The sequence below is a fragment of the Stegostoma tigrinum genome, unplaced genomic scaffold, assembly GCF_030684315.1.
Source record: "Stegostoma tigrinum isolate sSteTig4 unplaced genomic scaffold, sSteTig4.hap1 scaffold_475, whole genome shotgun sequence".
In the NCBI taxonomy this organism is placed as follows: Eukaryota; Metazoa; Chordata; class Chondrichthyes; order Orectolobiformes; family Stegostomatidae; genus Stegostoma; species Stegostoma tigrinum.
In genome coordinates this window covers 18,286-39,558 of record NW_026728403.1, presented here as the reverse complement: position 1 = coordinate 39,558, position 21,273 = coordinate 18,286, and the positions used below count along the sequence as shown (strand labels likewise).

Below are 21,273 nucleotides of genomic sequence, written 5' to 3'. Positions count from 1 at the left end.
GCAGTTGACGTGGTGGACATGGACTTCCGTAAAGCCTTCGATAAGGTTCCACATGGTAGGCTAATGGAGAAAACATGGTGACATGGGATTGAGGGAGATTTAGCAGGTTGGATTAGAAACTGGCTTTGGCTAAGGAGGCAACCAGTGGTGGTTGATAGAAAATATTCAGCCTGGAGTCTGGTTACTACTGATTTGTCTCAAGCATCCGTTTTGGGACCACTGCTGTTTGTCATTTTTATAAATGACTCGGACGGAGGCATTGGTAGATCGGTTAGTAAGTTTGCAGATGACATTCAAGTCGGTGGAGTGGTGGACAATGTGGAAGAATGTTGCAGGTGACAGGTAGACTTGGATGAACTGCAGAATTGGGCGGAAAGGTGGCAGATGGAGTTCAATGCGGATAAATGTGAGGTGATTCACTTTCGGATGAATAATAGGAAGGCAGAATATTCGGTCAATGGAAAGATTCTTGGTAGTGTTGCTGTGCAGAGGGTGTCCATCTATGTCGATCCCTGAAAATTGCCATCCAGGTTGATAGTGCTGTGAAGAAGGCTTGCGGTGTTTTAGGTTTTATTGGCAGTGGGATTGAGATCCAGAGCAACTGTCCAAAAAGCTGGTGCGGTCTCATTTGGAATATTGCGTACAGTTCTGGTCGCCCCATCACAGGAAGGACGTGGAAGCATTGGAAAAGGTGCAGAGGAGATGTTGCCTGGTCCGGAGCGAAGGTCTTCTGAAGAAAGGCTGAGGGACTTGGGTCTGTACTCATTGGAGAGAAGGTGGTTCAGAGGGGATTTAATAGAGACATACAAGATGATCAGTGGATGAGACAGGGTGGACAGTGTGGGTCTTTTTCCGAGGATGATGACGTCAGCTTGTATGAGGGGGCACAGCTAAACAGTGAGGGATGATAGATTTGAGATAGATATCAGAGGCAGGTTCTTTACTCAGAGTGGTAAGGATGTGGAACCCTCTGCCTGCCAATGCAGTTAGCTCAGCCACATTAGGGGCATTTCAACAGTCCTTGGATAAGCATATGGATGATAATGGGATCGTGTAGGGGGATGGGCTTAGATTAGTTCACTGGTCATTCCACATCATCGCAATGAGCAAAAAAGCACACCGTTGTCTCTACTTCCCAGGAGGCTAAGGCAATTCCATGTGCCCACAAGGGCAACTTTCATTGATGTACCACAGAAAGCATCCTATCTGGATGCATATCACAGCACGGTTCCTCTAGCAAAACAATCCCTAATTATTATGGCTCCTGCCTTTCTTCTTCCAGGCAGAATTGGTTCTGCTTTGTCATAACTAATTTGGGAGAAAATCCACGCTCAGTCTAAGTTAATTCTTCCAACAATTCAGATACCATGGAATACTGAGCAATGAGTTGGTGTGTGAGAAAAAGAGAGAGAGAGAGAGAGACAAAGCCAGAGAGGTTGGGGGGGGGGGTAGGGGAGGGAGACAGAGACAGAGAGAGAGAGCGCGAGAGAGAGAGAGAGAGCGCGAGAGAGCGCGAGAGAGAGTGCGAGAGAGAGAGCGAGAGAGAGAGCGAGAGAGAGAGCGAGAGAGAGAGCGAGTGAGAGAGAGATGGGCGATGAGGGAGAGAGGGAGAGACAGACAGACAGAATAGGTGACAGAATGTGAGTGTGTGAGCGCCTGCATCAGACAGTGAGAGAGATGTTGCTGAGGTGGAGATAGTTGAGAGTGTCGATCACCAACAATCTCTCCTGGTCCACCCAGATCATCGCAATGGGCAAAAAAGCACACCAAATGTCTCTATTTCCCCAGCAGGCTAAGGTAATTTGGAGTGTCCGCAAGGTCAACTTTCATTCATGTACCAGAGAAAGCATCCTATCTGGATGCATGTCACAGCATGGTTTGGCAACAGCTCTTCCTCAGACCACAAGAAACTGCAGAGTCATGAACACAGCATAGTCCATCATGCAAACCAGCCTTCCATTCGTTGATTCCACCTCTACTTCCCGCTGCCTCGGGAAAGAAACTGACATAATCAAAGGCCCTTCTCACCCGCCAATTCCACTCTCTTCTCCCTTTTTCTGAAGGGAAGATGTAAAAAAAGTTTGTATACATGCGTGAAAAGATTCAAGAACAGCTTCTTCACCGCTGTTATTGGACATCTGAATTGGACACTGAAAAGCTTAAATCTAATTTTGATCTTGCTCTCTGTGCATCTTCTCTGCAGCTGTCACTATGTTCCGTTTCACTAATGCGCCTTGTATGATATCACCTCTCTATACTGCATGCAGAAGAAAACTTTTCACTGTACCTGGGCACATGTGACAATGATGACTCAAATCAAGATAATAAAATGTGAGGCTGGATGAACACAGCAGGCCAAGCAGCATCTCAGGAGCACAAAAGCTGACGTTTCGGGCCAAGACCCTTCATCAGAGATGCTGCTTGGCCTGCTGTGTTCATCCAGCCTCACATTTTATTATCTTGGATTCTCCAGCATCTGCAGCTCCCATTATCTCTGACTCAAATCAAATTGACTGTGTGCAAGAGAGAGGTGAGCATATGATTGTGCTCAAGAGTGCAAAGACAGTGCATGAAAGTGTGTGTGCGCGCATGACAGGATGTGTGTGCCAGTGACTGTGCTTGAGAGTGTGTGAAAGGGAGTTCGCACAAGAAGGGAGTGTTACAGCATGCATGAGGGAGTGAGTGTGTCTGTAAGTGTGAGTGAGCTTGACAGCAAGTGAATTTGCAAACCTAAGTGTGTGAGGGAGAGATTTGTGGTAGTGTGTGTGTACTTGAGAGGAAGAGCATTGGCAAAAGATCCTGCGACAGTGCATGCAAGTGTGCCACAGAATGTGTGCAAGACCGTGTACGACTGTGTGACGGTATGGAGTATGAATGAGTGAGAATGTGACAGAGTGTGTTCGTGAGAGACTGTGTTCCTGACTTTTTTTTGTGTGTGTGTAGTGTGTTTGTGCATGAGGGACAGAATATGCATGTGCAACATAGTGTGACTGTGAACCTCTGTTGGTGCCTGTGAGTGAAGTGATGGGGGAGAACCGGGAGAGGAGAGATAAAGACTGAGAGAGAGACAGAGAGAGAGAGACAGAGACAGAGACAGAGACAGAGACAGAGAGACAGAGAGAGAGAGACAGAGAGAGAGAGAGACAGAGAGAGAGAGAGAGACAGAGACAGAGAGACAGAGAGAGACAGAGAGAGACAGAGAGAGACAGAGAGAGACAGAGAGAGACAGAGAGAGCGCATGAGAGAGAGATGAGATGAGGAATTAGAAATGATGAGTGGTCAATACCTGGAGGAAAAAAAGAACAGTGTGTGAGTGTTAAGAGAAGCCGCTGGATGTAATATGGAGGCTGTTGTTTTATTGATTGTACTAAATGAAAAGCAAGTGTCACCTCTCAGTGTTCGGGGACAGGAGATGTGCATTAGAGAAGGAGATATAGTCAGCCTTGTCAGAGACAGCAGACAAGTTGCAAATGCATAGAAACTGACATGAAAGCTTTCTTGTCAATGTGTAAAGAGGTGAGACAAATATGACGAGTCAATATTGTACCTTTGCGCTCAGTAAAATCATAGAATCATGAATCAGAGAACCCTGACAGTGTGGAAACAGGTCGGTCAGCTCAACATGTCCACACTGCTCCTCACAGCATCCCACCCAGACCCATCCACCTGTAACTCACCTAACCTACACATCACTGAACACCTTGGCAAATTTAGCATGGCCAATCCACCGACCTTGCACATCTTTTGACTGTGGGAGCAAACTCGAGCGCCCGGAGAAAACCCATGCAGGCACATGGAGAATGTGCAAACTCCACACAGAAAGTCACCAAAGGGTGGAATTGAGACAGTGGTGTTAACCAGAGCCACTGTGCTCTATATTATGCGAATTCAGCTGCAAGCATTTTTTTTTTAAGAAGGGAAACTTACCATCGTCACAGGATTAGAGTGGTTTCAATCTTCTGTCAGCTTTGAGAACCTTATCCATATCTGCCTTCACAAGGGCAAGGTGTTGGTAATGGTGTGAGACCGGTTAGTATGCAGCAGCTCGCCATGCAAAAAATTAACGGCACTTGCATTGCTTTTTTCCTAGGGGCATAACAGAAAGACAAGAACATAAAAAAATCCTGAAATCTTACTCCAATTTCAATCTCAAAGGGACCATCCGTTCCTCAAAAGTCATAACCAAACTGAACATGGGCCTCCTGCAGTGCCACAAATGATGCCACCCCAAAGTTGCAGGAACAGCAACTCATATTCCGCTTGGGAACCCTGCAGCACAATGGACATGGCTGACAGCTCTGTCAACCACGAATGCAAGGAATGCTCAGTTGAGGAAGAATGCAGACATTTCGGAATCCCTCCAGCAGAAGATGATATCATTAGAACAAATGGATCTGTCTGGACAGTCCTGTTTGTAGATTTTGGGAAGTAAGACTCTATTGTTTGTCATCAAGGATATGGTTGAGTGATCATATTCAGACTGAAGAGACCAAGAATGTGAGGCTGGAGAATGGGTGCAGAACCATGCTTCTCGGAATTCCTGTGCGTAGAGGCGTGATTCTCCACCCATAATGCAACCAACAAACAGATACAATTGGACCCCCACACACAAACCCATACAGATCAAAACCGGAAATGACAGTACTCATGGTAACAGACCGGACAGTGTCAATTCCAGACAGAGTAGAATAACATCGTTTCATTGGAGGCTGTACTGATGATGTCACCGATCATGGTGACGAAACGTCTGAATGAGAAGAAGCCAGCTCGGCGAGCAAGTTCACAACCTCAATCAGAGAACTGGCTGTTTTGAACTACCTTATTCAAGAGTTTCAGTTTTGATTTTGAATGTTAAATCTCGCTCCCACATAGGGATGGAGGATTACTGTTAACAGCTGCATTCTAACTAATTCATATCGAATCATTATTGTTTTGACCAGTCTTCGGGTCAGGCTCCCTCGGTGACTGAGTCTCCCAAATTGTTAAGTTCCCTCGTGAAAGACTCCCCTTCTTTACACACCCAACTAGATCCACCTCAGTTGGTACGAATTAAGCTGATTAAAAAGGATCTTTGTCTTGTGGATACCTTCCTATGTTTCAGAAGGAGTCAAGATAACTCAGGGTGACACGGTGACTCAATAGTTAGTAACGCTACCTCACAACACCAGGGACCCGAGTTCCATTCCAGCCTCAGATGACTGTCTGTGTGGAGTTTGCACATTCTCCCCTTGTCTGTGTGGGTTTCTGCTGGGTGCTCTGGTTTCCTCCCACAGTCCAGAGATGTGCAGGTTAGGTGGATTGGCAATGCTGAATTACCCACAGTGCCCACGGATGTGTAGGTTAGGTACATTAGCCATGGGAAATGCAGGCTGACAGGGATAGAGTAGGGGAATGGGGATGGGTCTAGGTGGGATGCTCTTTGGAGGGTTGCTGTGGGCTTGTTGAACTGAGTGGCCTGTTTCCACACTGGGGATTCTATAAAACTAGCTTCTCCTGAACTCGTGAGAGAGTGAGTTTTATCATTTGCGAAATGCAAGAAGTCACAAGGCACCACAAATATGCACAAGTTAGAAACAAGAAATTAGCTCAAAAACCATAAAAGTTAAGAGGGATACGGATACTTCAGCCTTTGGATTGTTTGTGAAGAATAGAAAGTGGGATGTTGTGGCCACTAAGTTGGGCGATCCCCGTAATGTTGATATGAATTCAGCAGTTAATTTTGAGATTCTTGTTGAAATTCTTTTGACCTTGTTTCCCTTTTGACATTGCCCAGGTTTGCAGAGCTCAGAGCAAGAGATTTTCTTTTCTTCTTACCTGCAGCATTGGGCGATGAAACGGCTGTCCCAGAGCCGTGACCTCCGCAACTCCTGAGACCACACGAGCACATTCGCCCAGGAATACACACGGACTGAGATGAAAGAACTATCGGGATAACAATACTCAGCGTGGTACTGGAAAAGACAGCATGTACAAACAGAAAACAGCTGTAAATAGTGTCAAGAGGTGAAATCAAGTGATAAAGCTAAATTCATGGCTCTTTGCTTGCGTGCTCATTGTATTCAGAACAAAATCAACAAATTAATAGCACATTTCTAGGTTGACGGGCATGATTTTATAGCTATTACAAAGACATGGTTACAAGGAGATCAACACTGGAGCTAAGTGCGCAGGGCTATCCGACATTCCAACAAGACAGGCAGGAGGGAAAGTGACTGTTCGCAAAGAAATTAGTATGAGAGCAAGAAACGATCTTGGATCGGAAGATGTAGAATCCAATTTTATTTATTTGTTAATGGGAGGAGGACATCCCTAGCTACGCAGTGTTTATTGTCCATCCCTAATTGCCCAGGGGACAGTTCAAAGTCAATCATATTGCTGTGGGTCTGCAGTCACATGTGGGCCAGATCATGTAAGGGTGGCAGTTTGCTTCCCTAAAGCACATCAGTGAACCAGGTGAGTTTTTCTGACATTTGGCAATGAATTCATGGTCATCATTATATTCTTAATTCATGATTTTCTTTCATATTGAATTCAAATTCCACCATCTGCTGTGCTGGGATTTGAACACAGGTCCCCAGAATGTTATCTCAGTCTCTGAATTAACAGTCCAGCAATAATACCACTAGGCCATTTCCTCCCCCATCGTGGAACAAGAAAGCCTGTAGCTGATTCCCACTTGGGAAAAACAGTGAACCAGGAGCTTCTTAAATGGGCGATCGCATCTCCTTACATTTTAAGACAGCCATGGATAATCAGGGCCTTGTGGGAAGGGACCAAATTGGGGGAGGGAAAATTACATCAGTGTTAGGTAGGAGCTGAGCAGTATTAATTGGGAGGAGCTTTTATTGAACAAGTCAACATTTGATACGTGGGAGTTATTGAAAGACCTACTCTTCAGTTCAGAACTGGCCTATTCCAGGGAAGGAGGAATGACAAGGATGGCAATCTAAGGACGTACGGACATAAGAAATAAAACAGGAGTAGGCCATCTGTCTCTTCCAGCTCGTTCCGCTGATCTTTTTTGTGGACTCAGCTCCACTTACCCTCCCGTTCACCATAACCCTCAATTCCTTTCCTGTTCAAAGATCTATCTGTTTTGGCTTTCAAAACATTCAACAAGGGAACCTCAACTGTTTCAGTGGGCAGAGAATTCCACAGATTCACAACCCTTTGGATGAAGAAGCTCATCCTCAACTCAATTTTATATCTGTTCACACTTATTTTGAGGCTGTGCCCCCGAGTTGGAATTTCGCCCATCAGTGGAAACAATTTCCGATCCATTTGTTTCATAATTTTAAAAGTTTCTATTAGATCACCCCTCATTCTTCTAAATTCCAGTGACTGCAATCCTAGTCTACCCCATCTCTCCCCAAACAGCAACATTTTTAATTCTGGAATCAACCTCGTGAACCTCCTTTGCACCCCCTCCAGTGCCAGTACATCCTTTCTCAAGTGAGGAGACTAAAACTGTACAAACTACTCCACACCAAGCCTCACCAGCACCCTATACAACTGTAGCATACCCTCCCGATTTTTAAACTGCATCACTCTCGCAATGAAGGACACTATTCCATTTGCTGTCTCAATTACCAGCCGCATCTGCAAACTACCTGATTCAGACACAAGGCTGCCCAGCTCCCTCTAGGAGCAGCATGCTACAATTTTTCACCATTTGAGCAAGACTCCATTTTTCCATAATTGCTACCAAAATGGATACCCTCACATCTACCATCATTGGACTCCATCTGCTAGACCCTTGTCCATTCACTTAAACTTTCTGCATCCTTCCGCAGATTTTCATCGTCCTCTTCAGACTTTACTCTCTCACTCATTTTAGTGTCATCTGCGAACATAGAAAAATACAGTGCAGAACAGGTCCTTCGGCCCTCGATGTTGCGCCAACCTGTGAACTAATCTAAGCCCATTCCCTCACACTATCCCATCATCATCTATATGCTTATCCAAGGACTGTTCAAATGCCCTGAATGTGGCTGAGTTAACTGCATTGGCAGGCAGGGCATTCCACACCCTTACCACTCTCTGGGTAAAGAACCTGCCTCTGACATCTGTCTTCAATCCATCACCACTCAATTTGTAGCTGAGCCCCCTCGTACAAGCCATCATCATCATCCTAGGAAAAAGACTCTCACCGTCCACCCTGACTCATCTTTCTCTGATCGTCTTGTATGTTTCTATTCAAGGCCCTCTTAGCCTTCTTCTCCCCAATGAGGACAGACTCGAGTCGCTCAGCCTTCTCTCATAAGACCTTCACTCCAGACCAGGCAACATCCTGGTAAATCTCCTCTGCTCCTTTTCCAATGCTTCTGAATTCGTCCCGCAATGGAGCGACCAGAACAGGTCGCACGAGCGTTTTGTGCAGTTGCAGCATGACATCACGGCTCTGGAACTCTACCAATAAAGTCTAACACACCCTTTGCCTTCTTCACAGCACTATCAACATGGGTGGCAACTTTCAGAGATCTGTGTCCATGGACGCCAAGGTCCCTCTGCACATCCGCACTACCAAGAATCTTTCCATTGGCCCAGTATTGTACCTTCCTATTATTCCTCCCAAAGCGAATCACCTCACATTGAACTCCATTTGCCACCTTTCCGCCCAATTTTGCACTTTATCCAAGTCTCCCTGCAACATGCGACATTCTTCCACATTGTCCACCACTCCACCGACTTTAGTGTCATTTGCAAACTTACTAACCCATCCACCTATGCCTGCATCCAAGTCATTTATAAAAATGACAAACAGCAGTGGGCCAAAAACAGATCCTTGAGGCAAACCACTAGTAACCGGACTCCAGGCTGAATATTTTGCATCAAACACCACTGGTTGCCTTTTTACCGAAAGCCAGTTTCTAATCCAAACTGCTAAATCTCCCTCAATCACATGGCTCCGTATTTTCTCCAATAGCCTACCGTGTGGAACCTTATCAAAGGCTTTACTGAAGTCCATGTGCACTACGTCAACTGGCCTTCTCTCATCCACATGCTTGGTCACCTCCTCAAAATCTCCATGAGGTTTGTGAGACACGACCTGCCCTTGACAAATCCATGTTGACTATCTCCAATCAAATTGTTGCTTCCGAGATGATTATAAACCCGATCTCTTATAACCCTTTCCAAAACTTTTCCTGCAACAGACGTAAGGCTCACTGGCTGTAATTGCCTGGCTCATCTCTACTGCCCTTCTTGAACAAGGGCACAACATTTGCAATCCTCAGTCCTCTGGTGTTAAACCTGCAGACAATGAGGACTCAAAGATCAAAGCCAAGGGCTCCGCCACCTCCTCCCGAGCTCTCCAGAGAATTCTCGGAAAAATCCTCTCAGGCCCAGGGGATTTATCGAGCTTCACACCTTCTAGAATTGATAACATCTCCTCCTTACTAACCTGAATCCTTTCAAGTCTAATAGCACGTATCTCAGTCGTCTCCTCGACGATATTCTCCTCTTCCTCAGTGAAAACAGATGAGAAATATTCATTTAGCACCTCTCCGATCTCTACCCGGTCCACACACAACTTGCCACTTCTGTCTTTGATTGGCCCTATTCCTACCCCAGTCATCCTTATATTCCTCACATACCTTGAGAAAACTTTACGGATCTCCTTTATTCTACCTGCGAATGACTGCTCAGGACCCCTCCTTGCTCTTCTTAACTCTCTCTTTAAATCCTTCCTTGCTCATCTGTAACTCTCCATCGCATCAACTGATCCATCTCATCTCAACATCACATAAGCCTCGCTCTTCTGCTTAACGCGAGATACAATTTCTTTAGTAAACCACGGTTCCCCTCCCTTATCACTGACCCCTGCCTGACAGGGACGTACCTATCAAGGACACGCAATATCTGTTACTTAAACCAGCTCCCCATTTCGATTGTCCCCATCCCCTGCATTTTGCGACCCCATTCTTTGCCTCCTAAGTCTTGCCCAATTATAATTGCCTTCCCCCATCTGTAAGTCTTGCCCTGTGGCATGTTCCTCTCCCACTCCATCGCGAAACTAAACGTAACCGAATTATGGTCACTCTCTCCAAAGTGCTCATCGACCACTAAATCAAACACCTGGCCTGGTTCACTGTCAAGTACCAGATCCAGCGTGGCCTCCCCTCTTGTCGGCCCTTCGACGTACCGTGTCGGTAAACGCTCCTGCGTGCATTGGACGAAAACTCATCCAGCCGACGTACGAGACTTACAGCATTTCCAGTCAATGCTTAGGAAGTTAAAGTCTCCCATAATGACCACCCTGTTCCTTTCACTCCTGCCCAGAATCGTTTTGCCAATCCTCTCCTTCAGATCCCTGGAACTTTGCAGAGGCCTATTAAAAAACTCCCAACAGCGTGGCCTCTCCTCTCCTGTTTCTGACATCAGCCCATCCCACCTCAGTAGACCAGTCCTCCTCAAAAGTTTTTTCAGCCTCCGTTATACTGTCCTCGACAAACAAAGCCACACCTCCCCCTCTTTTCCCACCTTACCTGATCTTACTCAAAGATCTGAACCCTGGAACCTGCAACATCCATTCCTGACCCTGCTCTATCCATGTCTCCGTAATGGCCACAACATCGAAGCCCCAGGTACCTATCCATGCTGCAAGCTCACCTCGCTTATTCCGGATACTCCTGGCAGTGAAGTAGACACACTTCAATTCAGCTTGCTGTTTGCCAGCACACTCCTGTGACACTGAGATCCTGTCCATGTCCTCCCTATTCTCTTTCTCCTGTGTACTGAAACTACACCACAGTTTCCCATCCCCTTGCTAAGCTAGTTTAAACCCACCCGAACAGCACTAGCAAATTTCCCGCCCAGGATATTAGTGCCCCTCTGGTTCAAGTGGAGACCGTCCTGTTTGTACAGGTCCCACCTTCCCCAGAATGAGCCCCAATTGTCCATGTATCTGAAGCCCTCCCACCTGCAGCATCCCTGCAGCCACGTGTTCAGCTGAAATCTCTCCCTGTTCTTTGCCTCGCTATCACTTGGCACGGGTAACAAACCAGAGATAACCACTCCGTTTGTTTGAGCTCTCAGCTTCCAGCGGAGCTCCCTGAAATCCTGCCTGACGTCCCTATCCCTCTTTCTACCTATGTCGTTGGTACCTATGTGGACCATGGCTTGGGGCTGGTCACCCTCTCCCTTCAGGACCCCAAAGACACTATCTGAGACAACACGGACCCTAGCACCTGGAGGCAACGCACCAATCGTGAGTCTCTTCGGTTCCAAACAAGCCTTCTATCTGTCCCTCTAACTATTCAGTCCCCACTGACTAACACTCTCCTCCTATACCCCCTTCCCTTCGTTGCAAGAGCGACAGACTCTGTGCCAGAGACCTGCACCCCAATCAGTATTGAGGTAATGCCTCATCGTAAGGAGGTCAGAATTGACGGAGTGGCAGATCTTCAGAGGGTCAGTACTGAGGCAGTGCACAACCGTCAGAGGGTCAGTGCTGAAGGAGAACCCCATTATCAGAAGGTCAACACGAATGGAGAGTCACATCGTCAATGGTTCAGTCCTGAGGAACACTTCATTATCATAGGGTCAGTCCTGAGGCAGTGCTTCATTGTCAGAGGGTCAGTATTAAGGTTTAGAATTGAGGGAGTGCTATCTGATTATGTCACTCTGACAATGAGGCACTGCCTCAGAAATGAGCCTCTGACAATGAGGCACTTTCTCACTTCTGAATCTCTGACAAGGAAGCATTCCCTCAGTGCAAACCCTCTGTATGGACCCGATGTCAATGAGGCACTCGCTGAGTACTGACCCTCTGACAAAGTTCCAATAGCTTACTACTGACCTTCTAATCATGTGCCCCCTACCCCATTTCTAAATCTGTTACATTGAGGGCACTGCCTCAGAACTGACACACTGGCTATAAGGCAGTCCGTGAAGACTGACCCGCTGATCATGACGCTGTCCCTCAGTTAATGACCCTCTAAATATGAGGCACTCCCGTAATTCTGACCGTCAGGAGCTACCTCAATGTTGACTCACTGATATAGAGGCACTGCCTCAGAATTGACATGCTGACGATGGGGCACTTGCTCAGGACAGACCCTCTGATAGAGCTGCAGGTTTGATATTAGAGCAGTGATGCACCGCGAGCAGGTCAGTATTAAGGGAGTGCCACACAGTCAGTGGACCAATATTACGGGAGTGCCACACTGTCAGAGGATCACTCTGAATGGAGTGCTGCACTTGTGGTGAGTGAGTACTGAGGCAGTGCAGCAGTTATTTCAGAGAGAGTGCTGTATTGTCAGAGTTTCGCACTGAGGGAGTATCACACAATCAGAGGTCCAATATTAAGGAAACACTGCACTGTTGGAGGGTTGATATAAAGGGAGGGCTGCACTGTCAGACGGTTAATGATGTGGGAGTGCTGAAATATCACAGAATCAGTCCTGAGAAGTGCTGCACATTCAGAGAGTTAGTGCTGAGGGAGTGGTCTAATGTGAAAAGATTGATATCAAGGGGCACTGCCGAAGGATCAGTAGTGCAATACTGTCAGAAAAACAATATTGAGGGAGTTCTGCTCTGTCAGTGGGTCAATATTACAGGATTGCTACACGATCCACGTATCAATGTCAGACAGTCAGTCCTGAGGGAGTGCTGCACTGTTGGAGGGCCAATATTGAGTGTGTGCGACACTCAAGAGGATCATTTTGTTGGACTTGTGCACTGTCAGAAGTTCAACTGTAAGCAAGTGCCACACTGGTAGCGGGTTAATATTATGGGAGTGCTGCACTGTCAGACGGTTAAAGATGAGGGAAAGCTCATCATCTGACAGGGCATCACTCCCTTCAGACGAACCCTCAGGCGGTGCAGCACTCCAACAAGTTAGTTTCAGAGGCATGTTGTCCCATCAAATTGACCCTCTGAGACAGGAGCATGCACTAAATATCGACCCTCTCACAATGCTGCACTGCCTTAATATAGGCCCTCTGGCAGGGCGGCTCCCTTTCAGTACACACCTTCCAACAGCACAGCACTCTCCCATCATTGACCCTCTGACAGTGCAGTACTCTCTTAATACTGAATGTGTCACACTGCACAACTCCATTAAAATTGACCCAAGCAATCCATGAATATTTGCCCACTGACAGTGCAACTCTTCCTCAGTTCTGACTCTCTGACAGTGCAGCACTCCCCGAAATACTGTCAGAGGGTCAATACTGAGAGAATGCTGCACTGTCAGAGTCAGCTCCCTGCAGTCCTATCAGATGTTCAGTATTAAAGGTATGCCGCATTGGGAGTGCGTGAGCGTCAGTGAATTCTGCACTGCAAGAGGGTCAACAATGAGGAAGAACTGCAATGTCAATGTAACAGGGTCAGAACCGAGTGCCTCACACTCAGAGGGTCAGGATTGAGGTCAGAATTGAGACAGTTATGCAGGATTAGAGTGTCAGTGCTGTGGTCGAGTAGCACTCAGACGGTCAGTACCGAGGGAAAGCTTCATTGTCAATGGATCACTTCTGAGGCTGTGCTACTTCGTCAGAGGGCCATACGAATGCGGTGCCTCATTGTAATGGGATAAGAATTGAGGGAATCGCACAATCGGAGGATCAGTACTGAGGTCCTGCAGCACTATCAGCAGAGGGTCACTACTGATGGAGGGCCTTATTGTTAGAGGGTCAGTGCTGAGGGAGTGCATCGTTGTCAAAGGATCAAATTGAGATGATGCCTCATTTTAATATGGTCAGTTTGAGGTAGTGCAACACTGTCAGGGGGCCAGGAGTACTGAGGAAGTGCTGAAAATCCCCATGATTAAGGGAAGACCCTCATGTTTAAAATGTCAAAACAGAGAGAGGGCATAATGGCCAGAGGGTCAGTTCTGAGTTTGTACCTTGTTGCCAGGCGGCTAGTTATGACGGAGTACCGAATCTCTGGGAGTGAATAATCTGTCAGAGAGTCAGGACTTGAGGGACTGCTGACCGTCTCTCAGTGCTGTAATTCCCCAGCACTGACCCGCTGGCACACTCTTACTGTTGACCCTCTGAGAGGGCAGTTTCCCTTCGTACTGACTCCCCTCAGTGTAGCACTCCCTCATTGCTAACCCAACTCTGTGTAGCATACCATTAACATTGACCCTCTGACAGTGCAGTGCTCTGTGATGACTCACTGTTCTGACAGTGCAGTTCTCCCTCAGTAGTGACACTCTGACAGTGCAGCACTTGCTAAAAATTGGCCTTCCGACAGTGTGGAGCTCACTCATTGATGACACTGACAATGCAGCACTCCCTCAGTACTTACTCTGCAACACTTCAGCACGTGCTCATCATTGACCCTCTGACAGTATTGCAGTCACTTAATATTGAGCCTCAGTCCTGGAGCACTGTCTGAAGATTGACCTCCTGACAGTGAAGCTCTCCCTTAATATTGACCCTCTGAGAGGGTGACTTTCTCTCAGTGCTGACCCTTCAGTGGTGTCGCATGACTTACCACTTGCCCATCACCACCTTATGCTACCGCATCCCCCCCCCAACCGCATCAACATCATCTTTCTGAAATTGTTGCATTCCCTGAATTTTAACACTCTGATAATGCAGAATTCCTTCAATATTGACCCAATGAGAACATAGCAGACCCTTCTTATTGACGCTCTGACAGTGCAGTGCTCCCTGAAAACTGGCCCTCCCTCAGTGCAGCACTCCCGTAGTAAAGAGCTCCCCCCCCGGCCTGACCCCTATTCAGTGCTGAGCTGCACTCAGTGCTGAACCCCCCCACCCCGAGTGCTGACCTCCCGTAAGCTGAACCACTACAGTGCTGCACTCCCTCATTGTTGACCGGCCACTGAGTGCACATCCCCGCTTACTGCAGCTCTCCCACTGTGCTGACTCCCCCTCAGTGCTAACAACCCACAGTGCAGTACCCCCTCAGTGCTGACCACTTGCAATTCTGACACCGCACTCCTTGTCAAGGAGACAGAATCAAGGCAGTGCGACAGGATTAGAGTGTCAGTGCTGTGGTACAGTAGTACTCTGAGGGTCAGTACACAGGGAAAGATTCATTGTCAATGGGTCAGTTCTGAGGCTGTGCTACTTTGTCAGAGGGCCATACTAATGTGGTGCCTCATTGTGGGGTTGACACTGAGGGCGGTGTGGGTGAAAAGAATGAGAGAGTGTTGCACTGAGCAGGGACAGCATCGAAAGAGTGCTGCACTGAGCAGGGTCAACACTGAGGGAGTGCTGCACTGAGGTCGGGTTAGCATTGAGAGGCGGTCAGCACTGAGGCAGTGATGGGGTGTTAGCACCGAGGGAGTGCTGCACTGAGGAGTACTCAGCACTGGGATGGTGTCAGCACTGGGGAAGTGCTCCATGAAGGGGGTTTCAGCAACGAGGGGCGAGTTTGCACTGAGGGGGATCCAAGATGAAGGAAGTACTGCACTATCTGACCATCAATAATAAGGGTGTGCTCCACTCTCGGAGGGTCATTCTTGAGGAAGCACCGCGTTGTTGGAGAGTCAGTACTGAGGGAGTGTTGCATGGTCAGTGTCATCACTGCGGGAGCTCTACACTGTTGGAAGGTCAATACTAAGAGTGTGCTGCACTGTTAGACAGTCAATGATGAGCTCGTGATGCATGTGCGACATTCCCTCAACTCTTATCCCATTACAATGAGGCACTGCATTAGTATGGCCCTCTGACAAAGTAGCACAGCTTTAGAACTGACCCATTGATCATGAAGCTTTCCCTCAGTACTGGACCTCAGAGTGCTCCTCAGCCACAACACTGACTCTCTAATCCTGCAGTACTGTCTCAATTCTGACCTCAGTCCCGGCCCTGTTACATTGACATTGCAGTTCTTCCTTACCATGGACACTCTGGCCATGGGACACCACTGTTGGCCCTGTTGCAGTGCAGAATTCACTGACACTCACCCTCTCCCATACCTTCAATACTGAATGTCTGATAGGACTGCGGGCAGCTGACTCTGACAGTGCAGCATTCTCTCAGTATCGACCCTCTGACAGTAATTAGGGGACTGCTGCATTGTCAGAGAGTCAGGACTGAGGAAGAGCTGCACTATCAGAGGGCAAATATTAATGGACTTGTGCACTGTCACAAATTCAATATTAACAGAGGGCTACACTGTCAGAGAATCAATGATGACGGGGCAGTGCGTTGTGAAAAGACCTGTAATAAAAGGCATGCGGCCTGTCAGAGGGACTAAACGGAGAGCTTCACTGTGAGAGGGCCAACATTAGTAAATGCTCCAGTCTCAGAGGGTCAATGTGATGGGAGAACATCTCTCTGACATTATCTTGTTGGCGGGTCAGCGCTGACGTAGTGCTGCACCGTCCGAGGGGTCGGAGAAAGGGAGTGATGCACGACCAGGTGATCAGGGAGTGCTGAAGTGAGGGGGTCGTCAGCGATAAGTGGGTGAGCTCTGAGGGAGTGCAGCACAGTGTGGGGTCAGCACTGTGGGAGTGCTGTTCTGAGGGGGATCAGGACTGAAGGGGGTCAGCACTGAAGCAGGTCAGCGTTGAGGGAGTGCTGCACTGAGGGGTTCAGAATAAAGGGTATGCTACACTGAATGGGTCAGAAATGAGAGGGGGGTCAGCACTGAGGGAGAGCAGCACTTTAAGATGTTCAATATTACTGTGTCCTGCACTGTGAAAGGGTCAGTATGAAGGCAGCACTGCAATATCAGACAGGCAATGATGAGTGTGTGCTGCACTGCTGAAGGGTTAAATTTGAAGTGGTGTCCCACGGCCAGAGTGTCAATGGTAAGGGAGCATGGCATTCTCACAGTGTTATTGCTGAGAGAACACCAGTATGACGGAGGGTTAATTCTGTGGCAGAGATGCACCGTCAGAGAATCAGTCATCAGAGAGTACGCAGTGTTGGAGGGTCAGTACTGAGGGAGTGTTTCACAATCAGAGCGTCAGTTGTCTGGCAGTGCTGGAAAAGCTCAGCAGGTCTGGCAGCATCTATGGAGGCAAAAACAGAGCTAACATTTCGGGTCCAGTGACCCTTCCTCAGAACTGTTCTGAGGAAGATCCCCACTTCTGAGGAAGGGTCAATGGACTCGAAACGTTGAATCTGTTTTCTCCTGCACAGATGCTGCCAGGCCTGCTGAGATTTTCCGGCAACTTTCTTTTTGTTCCCGACTTACGGCATCCGCAGTTCTTTTGTTTTTGATGTCTGGCAGTGCTTGTTTGCTTGTGACCTTCTGAAAGCACAGCACACCCATAATCTTGGCCCTGTGACAGTCCAGCACTCCCTCAGTACTGATCCTCCAACAATGGAGCATTCCTTCAATACTGACCACCAGCGCAGCACTTTATTTCTGAGAGTAGTCTGAAAGAAACTACCTTTGCTTACCCAGAGACACAGGGAGAGCAAGTGCATATTCTGTAGGTGACTCAGGATGTATTGTAACCTTAACAAGTCAAACAGTGTTTCAGATTAGTTTATAATTAAAGATTAGTCTAACTGTCTTCCTGGAAAAGTACAGGCCCTACAACATGGGGCTGATACTAATACACTCACTCAGAAGTGACCCTCCAGCAAAGCAGCCCTGCCTCAGAACTGACCCTGTGACAATGAGCTACTCCATCAGCAGTGAATCTGTAATCACGTGGCACTCCCTCAATTCTGAAAACATTACACTGAGGCACTCCTACAAAGGCCTCTGCGTTTTAGGGATTATTTACAGTGATCCCTGTGTTTTCCAGGTTATTGAAAGGGGTCACTGTTTTCAGGTTTATTTTCACCCTCCCATCTTGCAGCACTCCCTCAATTCAGGCGTGTAGCAGTAATGTCTCCAGACTGAATCTCGATAAGTGTTGCAAACCCTCAATTCTGATCTGCTCAAAATGAGCCACTGACTGAGTATTGGCCTTCTGACAAAAAGTCACTTATTCAGAACTGGCCTTCTGACAATGTGACACTCGTCCACATCTGACCCTCCAGCAATGAGGTACTGCCTCAGAACTGATCCGCCGACAGTAAAGCACTGCCCCCTCGGTTCTGACCCTCTGACAGAGCTGCAATACTTCAGGACTGAACTTCTAATCATCTTGTACTCCATCAACTCTGAATCCAATGCACTGAGGTACTGACTCAGTATTTACAGTCTGCTCCTAATACACCCTCAGAATTGACCCTAAGGCAATGTGACCCTGCCTCAGAACTAACTCTGTGACAATGAGGCACTTACTCAGCGCTGAATCTCGAATTGTGCAGCACTCCCTCAGTTTTTAGGCACTCCTTCCAGACTGGCACACTCTCAAGGCTGATCCTGCAGCAATGAGGAATTGCCTTACAACACAGCCACGAACAACAAGGCCCTCTTTAGGACAGTGTCTGATAACGAGGCACTCACTTGGTTCTGAGCCTCTGACAATGAAGCACTTGCTCAAGTCTGACCACATTCAAATGAGGCACCCTCAAACTGATCTGAAACACCTCAGTTTCGGCCTTCTGATGGCTCTGAAATGCCTCAGTTTATATCCTCTGACCGGTCTTTTAATTCTGACATAATTACAGTGAAGGTCAGCCTCCGTGCTGACACTCCCTCTGACAGTGTTGCACACCCTGAGCATCACTGACAGTTTCAGCGTTCCCTTCATATGGACCAACTCACAATGCAGCACTCCCCTAACATTATTATTTATATTGACGATCTGACAGTACAGCCCACCTCAGTGCTGACCCTCCGACAGCGCAGCATTCCTTCATTACTCACCCTTTGATACTGTAGCCCACCTTTGGTAATGACACTCTGACAGTGTCACACTCCCTTACTATCGGCCTTTCAACAGTGCAGCACTCCCTCAATGATGACACCGTAATGATGCAGGATTCCCTCAGTCCTGGCTCTGCAACAGTCAAGCATTCAATCAACACTGACCCTCTGTTAGTGCAGCACACCCCTAATATTGATCCTGTGACAGTGCAGCACTCCCTTAATATTAACCCGCTGCCAGTGTGGCACTCCGTTACAGAGCAGAACTCCAACAAAGTGATCATCTGAGTGTCGCGCACACACTCAATATTGACCCTCCAACAGCGTAGCCCTCCCTCAGAACTGACCGTCTGACATTGATACACTGATAGTGTCGCAATTCTGTAATATCGACCCCCACTGACGCAGCAGAACTCTCTCAATATTGGCCTTCGGACAGTACTGCGCTCCTGATCCTTCGGCGGTGCCTCTTGATATCAATCCTCTGACATTATAGCACTCCCTCAGTACTAACTCTCTGAACGTGCAGCACTCTCTCAGGTCTGATTCTGCGCTATTTCAGCACTCCCACGTCATTAACCCGCTGACAGTGCAGCACTCCCTTTATATTATATTATATTTATCAACCCTCCAACAGTGCACTATTTCCTTAATATTGGACCTCTGATTGGACAAGCTGACAGCATCTCATGTTCTTTATCGACAGAGAGTCAGTTCTGTGGTAGTACCTCAATGTAATGGGTCAGAGTGGGTCTAATCAGTCCAACCCCAAACCTAACCGCGGCTTCAGGCCTAAGCCTAGCCTCAGGCCTAACACTCACCCTCAACCTAAGCAGAAGCCTCAGCCCCAAACCTAAATGTGGTCTGAGCTCCAACCCTAACCATAGACTCAGCCCTAAGCCTAACCTCAGCCTTAACACAAAACCTCTCCCGAGCCCTACCCCGAACTCCAAACGTAACCTCATTAGTAACCCTAACACAAGTCTCATCCCTCACCCTAACTCTACCCTCATCCAAAACCTTGTCCAATCCTCACACCTCACCCCTAGCCTCGGTCCGAACCCAAACCCTAACCCTCGCCACCCTCTCACGCTAACCCTCATTGTTAATTAGTGAGTACTGAGGTATAGCAGCACTGTCAGAGCATCAGAATAGTGGGAGTGAACTATTGCCAGACTGTCGATACTGAGGCAGTGCCTCATTATAGAAGGGTCAGAATTGAAGCAGTGCCACATTAACAGAGACTCAGTACTGAGGTACTGCAACAGCGTCATAGAATCTGAACTGTGGGCGTGCATTATTGTCAGAGGGTCATGATCGGAGGCAGTGTGAGAGGGTCAGTACTGACAGAGAGCCTTCCTTGCCTGACGGTCAGTACTGAGGCACTGCTTCTTTGTCAGGGGGTCTGGAGGGATAGTGTCTCATTGTTGGTCAGTCCAGTGTGAGGCAGTAGCTCATTGGTGGAGGGTCAGTCCTCAGGGTGGGCGGATGATGTGGAGGTGCTGGTGTTGGACTTGGGCGGACAAGGCTGAGTATTGACACTCTGCTACAAATGCACTCTCTCGTTCTGACCCTCTGAGAAAGGCAAACTCCCTAATTGCTGACACTCTGCCAAGTAGGCACTGGCTCAAACAGACCCTCTGACAATAGGCCACTGACCCTCTGATAGAGCTGCAGTACCTCAGTGAGGCAGTGGCACTCCTTGAATTCTGATCCCATTACAATCAGGCACTGCGTCAGTACTGACGCTCTGCCAAAGAGGTACTGCCTGAAAACTGATCCAATGACAATGAGGCACTCCATCAGGACTTACCTCTGACAGTGCTAGATTACCTCTGCACTGACCTTCTAAAATGGGTGGCACTCCTTCAATTCTGACCCCCCTTACAACATAGCCCTGCTGCAGTGCCGACCCTCTGACAACAAGGCATTCTCTGAAGCCTGATCCCCTCAAGATGAGGTCATACTTCAGTATTAACACTGACAGAGAGTCACTTCCTCTATATTGACCCTCTCATCGTGCGGCACACCCTCAGTTCTGATCTTACGACAATGGGGCACTTTTGACCAGCTGACAATGGTGCTCTCCCTCAGTTCTGACACCTCCACAGTTCTGCACTACCTCTGTACTGACTCTCAGTACTGACCCTATTCTGATCCATTACAATGAGGCGCTGCCTCACTTGTGGCTGGATAACAATGATGCACTCCATCGATTCTGCGCCGCACACAGTGCTGTAATACTTCCGTACTGCCCTGTAATTGTGTGGCACTCCCTTAATTTTGACCCCCTTACACTGAGGCTGTGCCTCAGTATTCACCTCTGAAAATAATGCGCTCCTACGGATCTGGCCCTCTGATGCTACTGCAATAACTTAGTCACGTGGTTAGCTTCAATGCTGATGCCATTACACGGAGGCAGTTTCTCAGAACTGACCTTCTAACAATGGCACTCCCTTCGGACTGTCAGATACAGCCACACTACCTCCGTTTTGACCCTCTCATCACGTGGCAGTCCCTCAATTCTGAACTCCTCACAATGAGGCGCTAACTCAGTGTTGACCCTCTGACAAAGAGGCA

General features: G+C 47.8%; 1 long non-coding RNA gene across 1 annotated transcript in view; it reads right to left on the bottom strand.

Moving 5' to 3' along the window:
* The window catches only part of LOC132208562 (uncharacterized), a 36,090-nt gene that overhangs the window by 10,838 nt on the left and 3,979 nt on the right, over positions 1–21,273 (bottom strand). The window contains exons 2-3 of the long non-coding RNA XR_009444685.1: positions 5,815–5,951; positions 3,928–4,086 (exon numbers count right to left, since the gene is read on the bottom strand). This is a non-coding gene — a long non-coding RNA (uncharacterized LOC132208562). The remainder of the gene's footprint in view (positions 1–3,927; positions 4,087–5,814; positions 5,952–21,273) is intronic.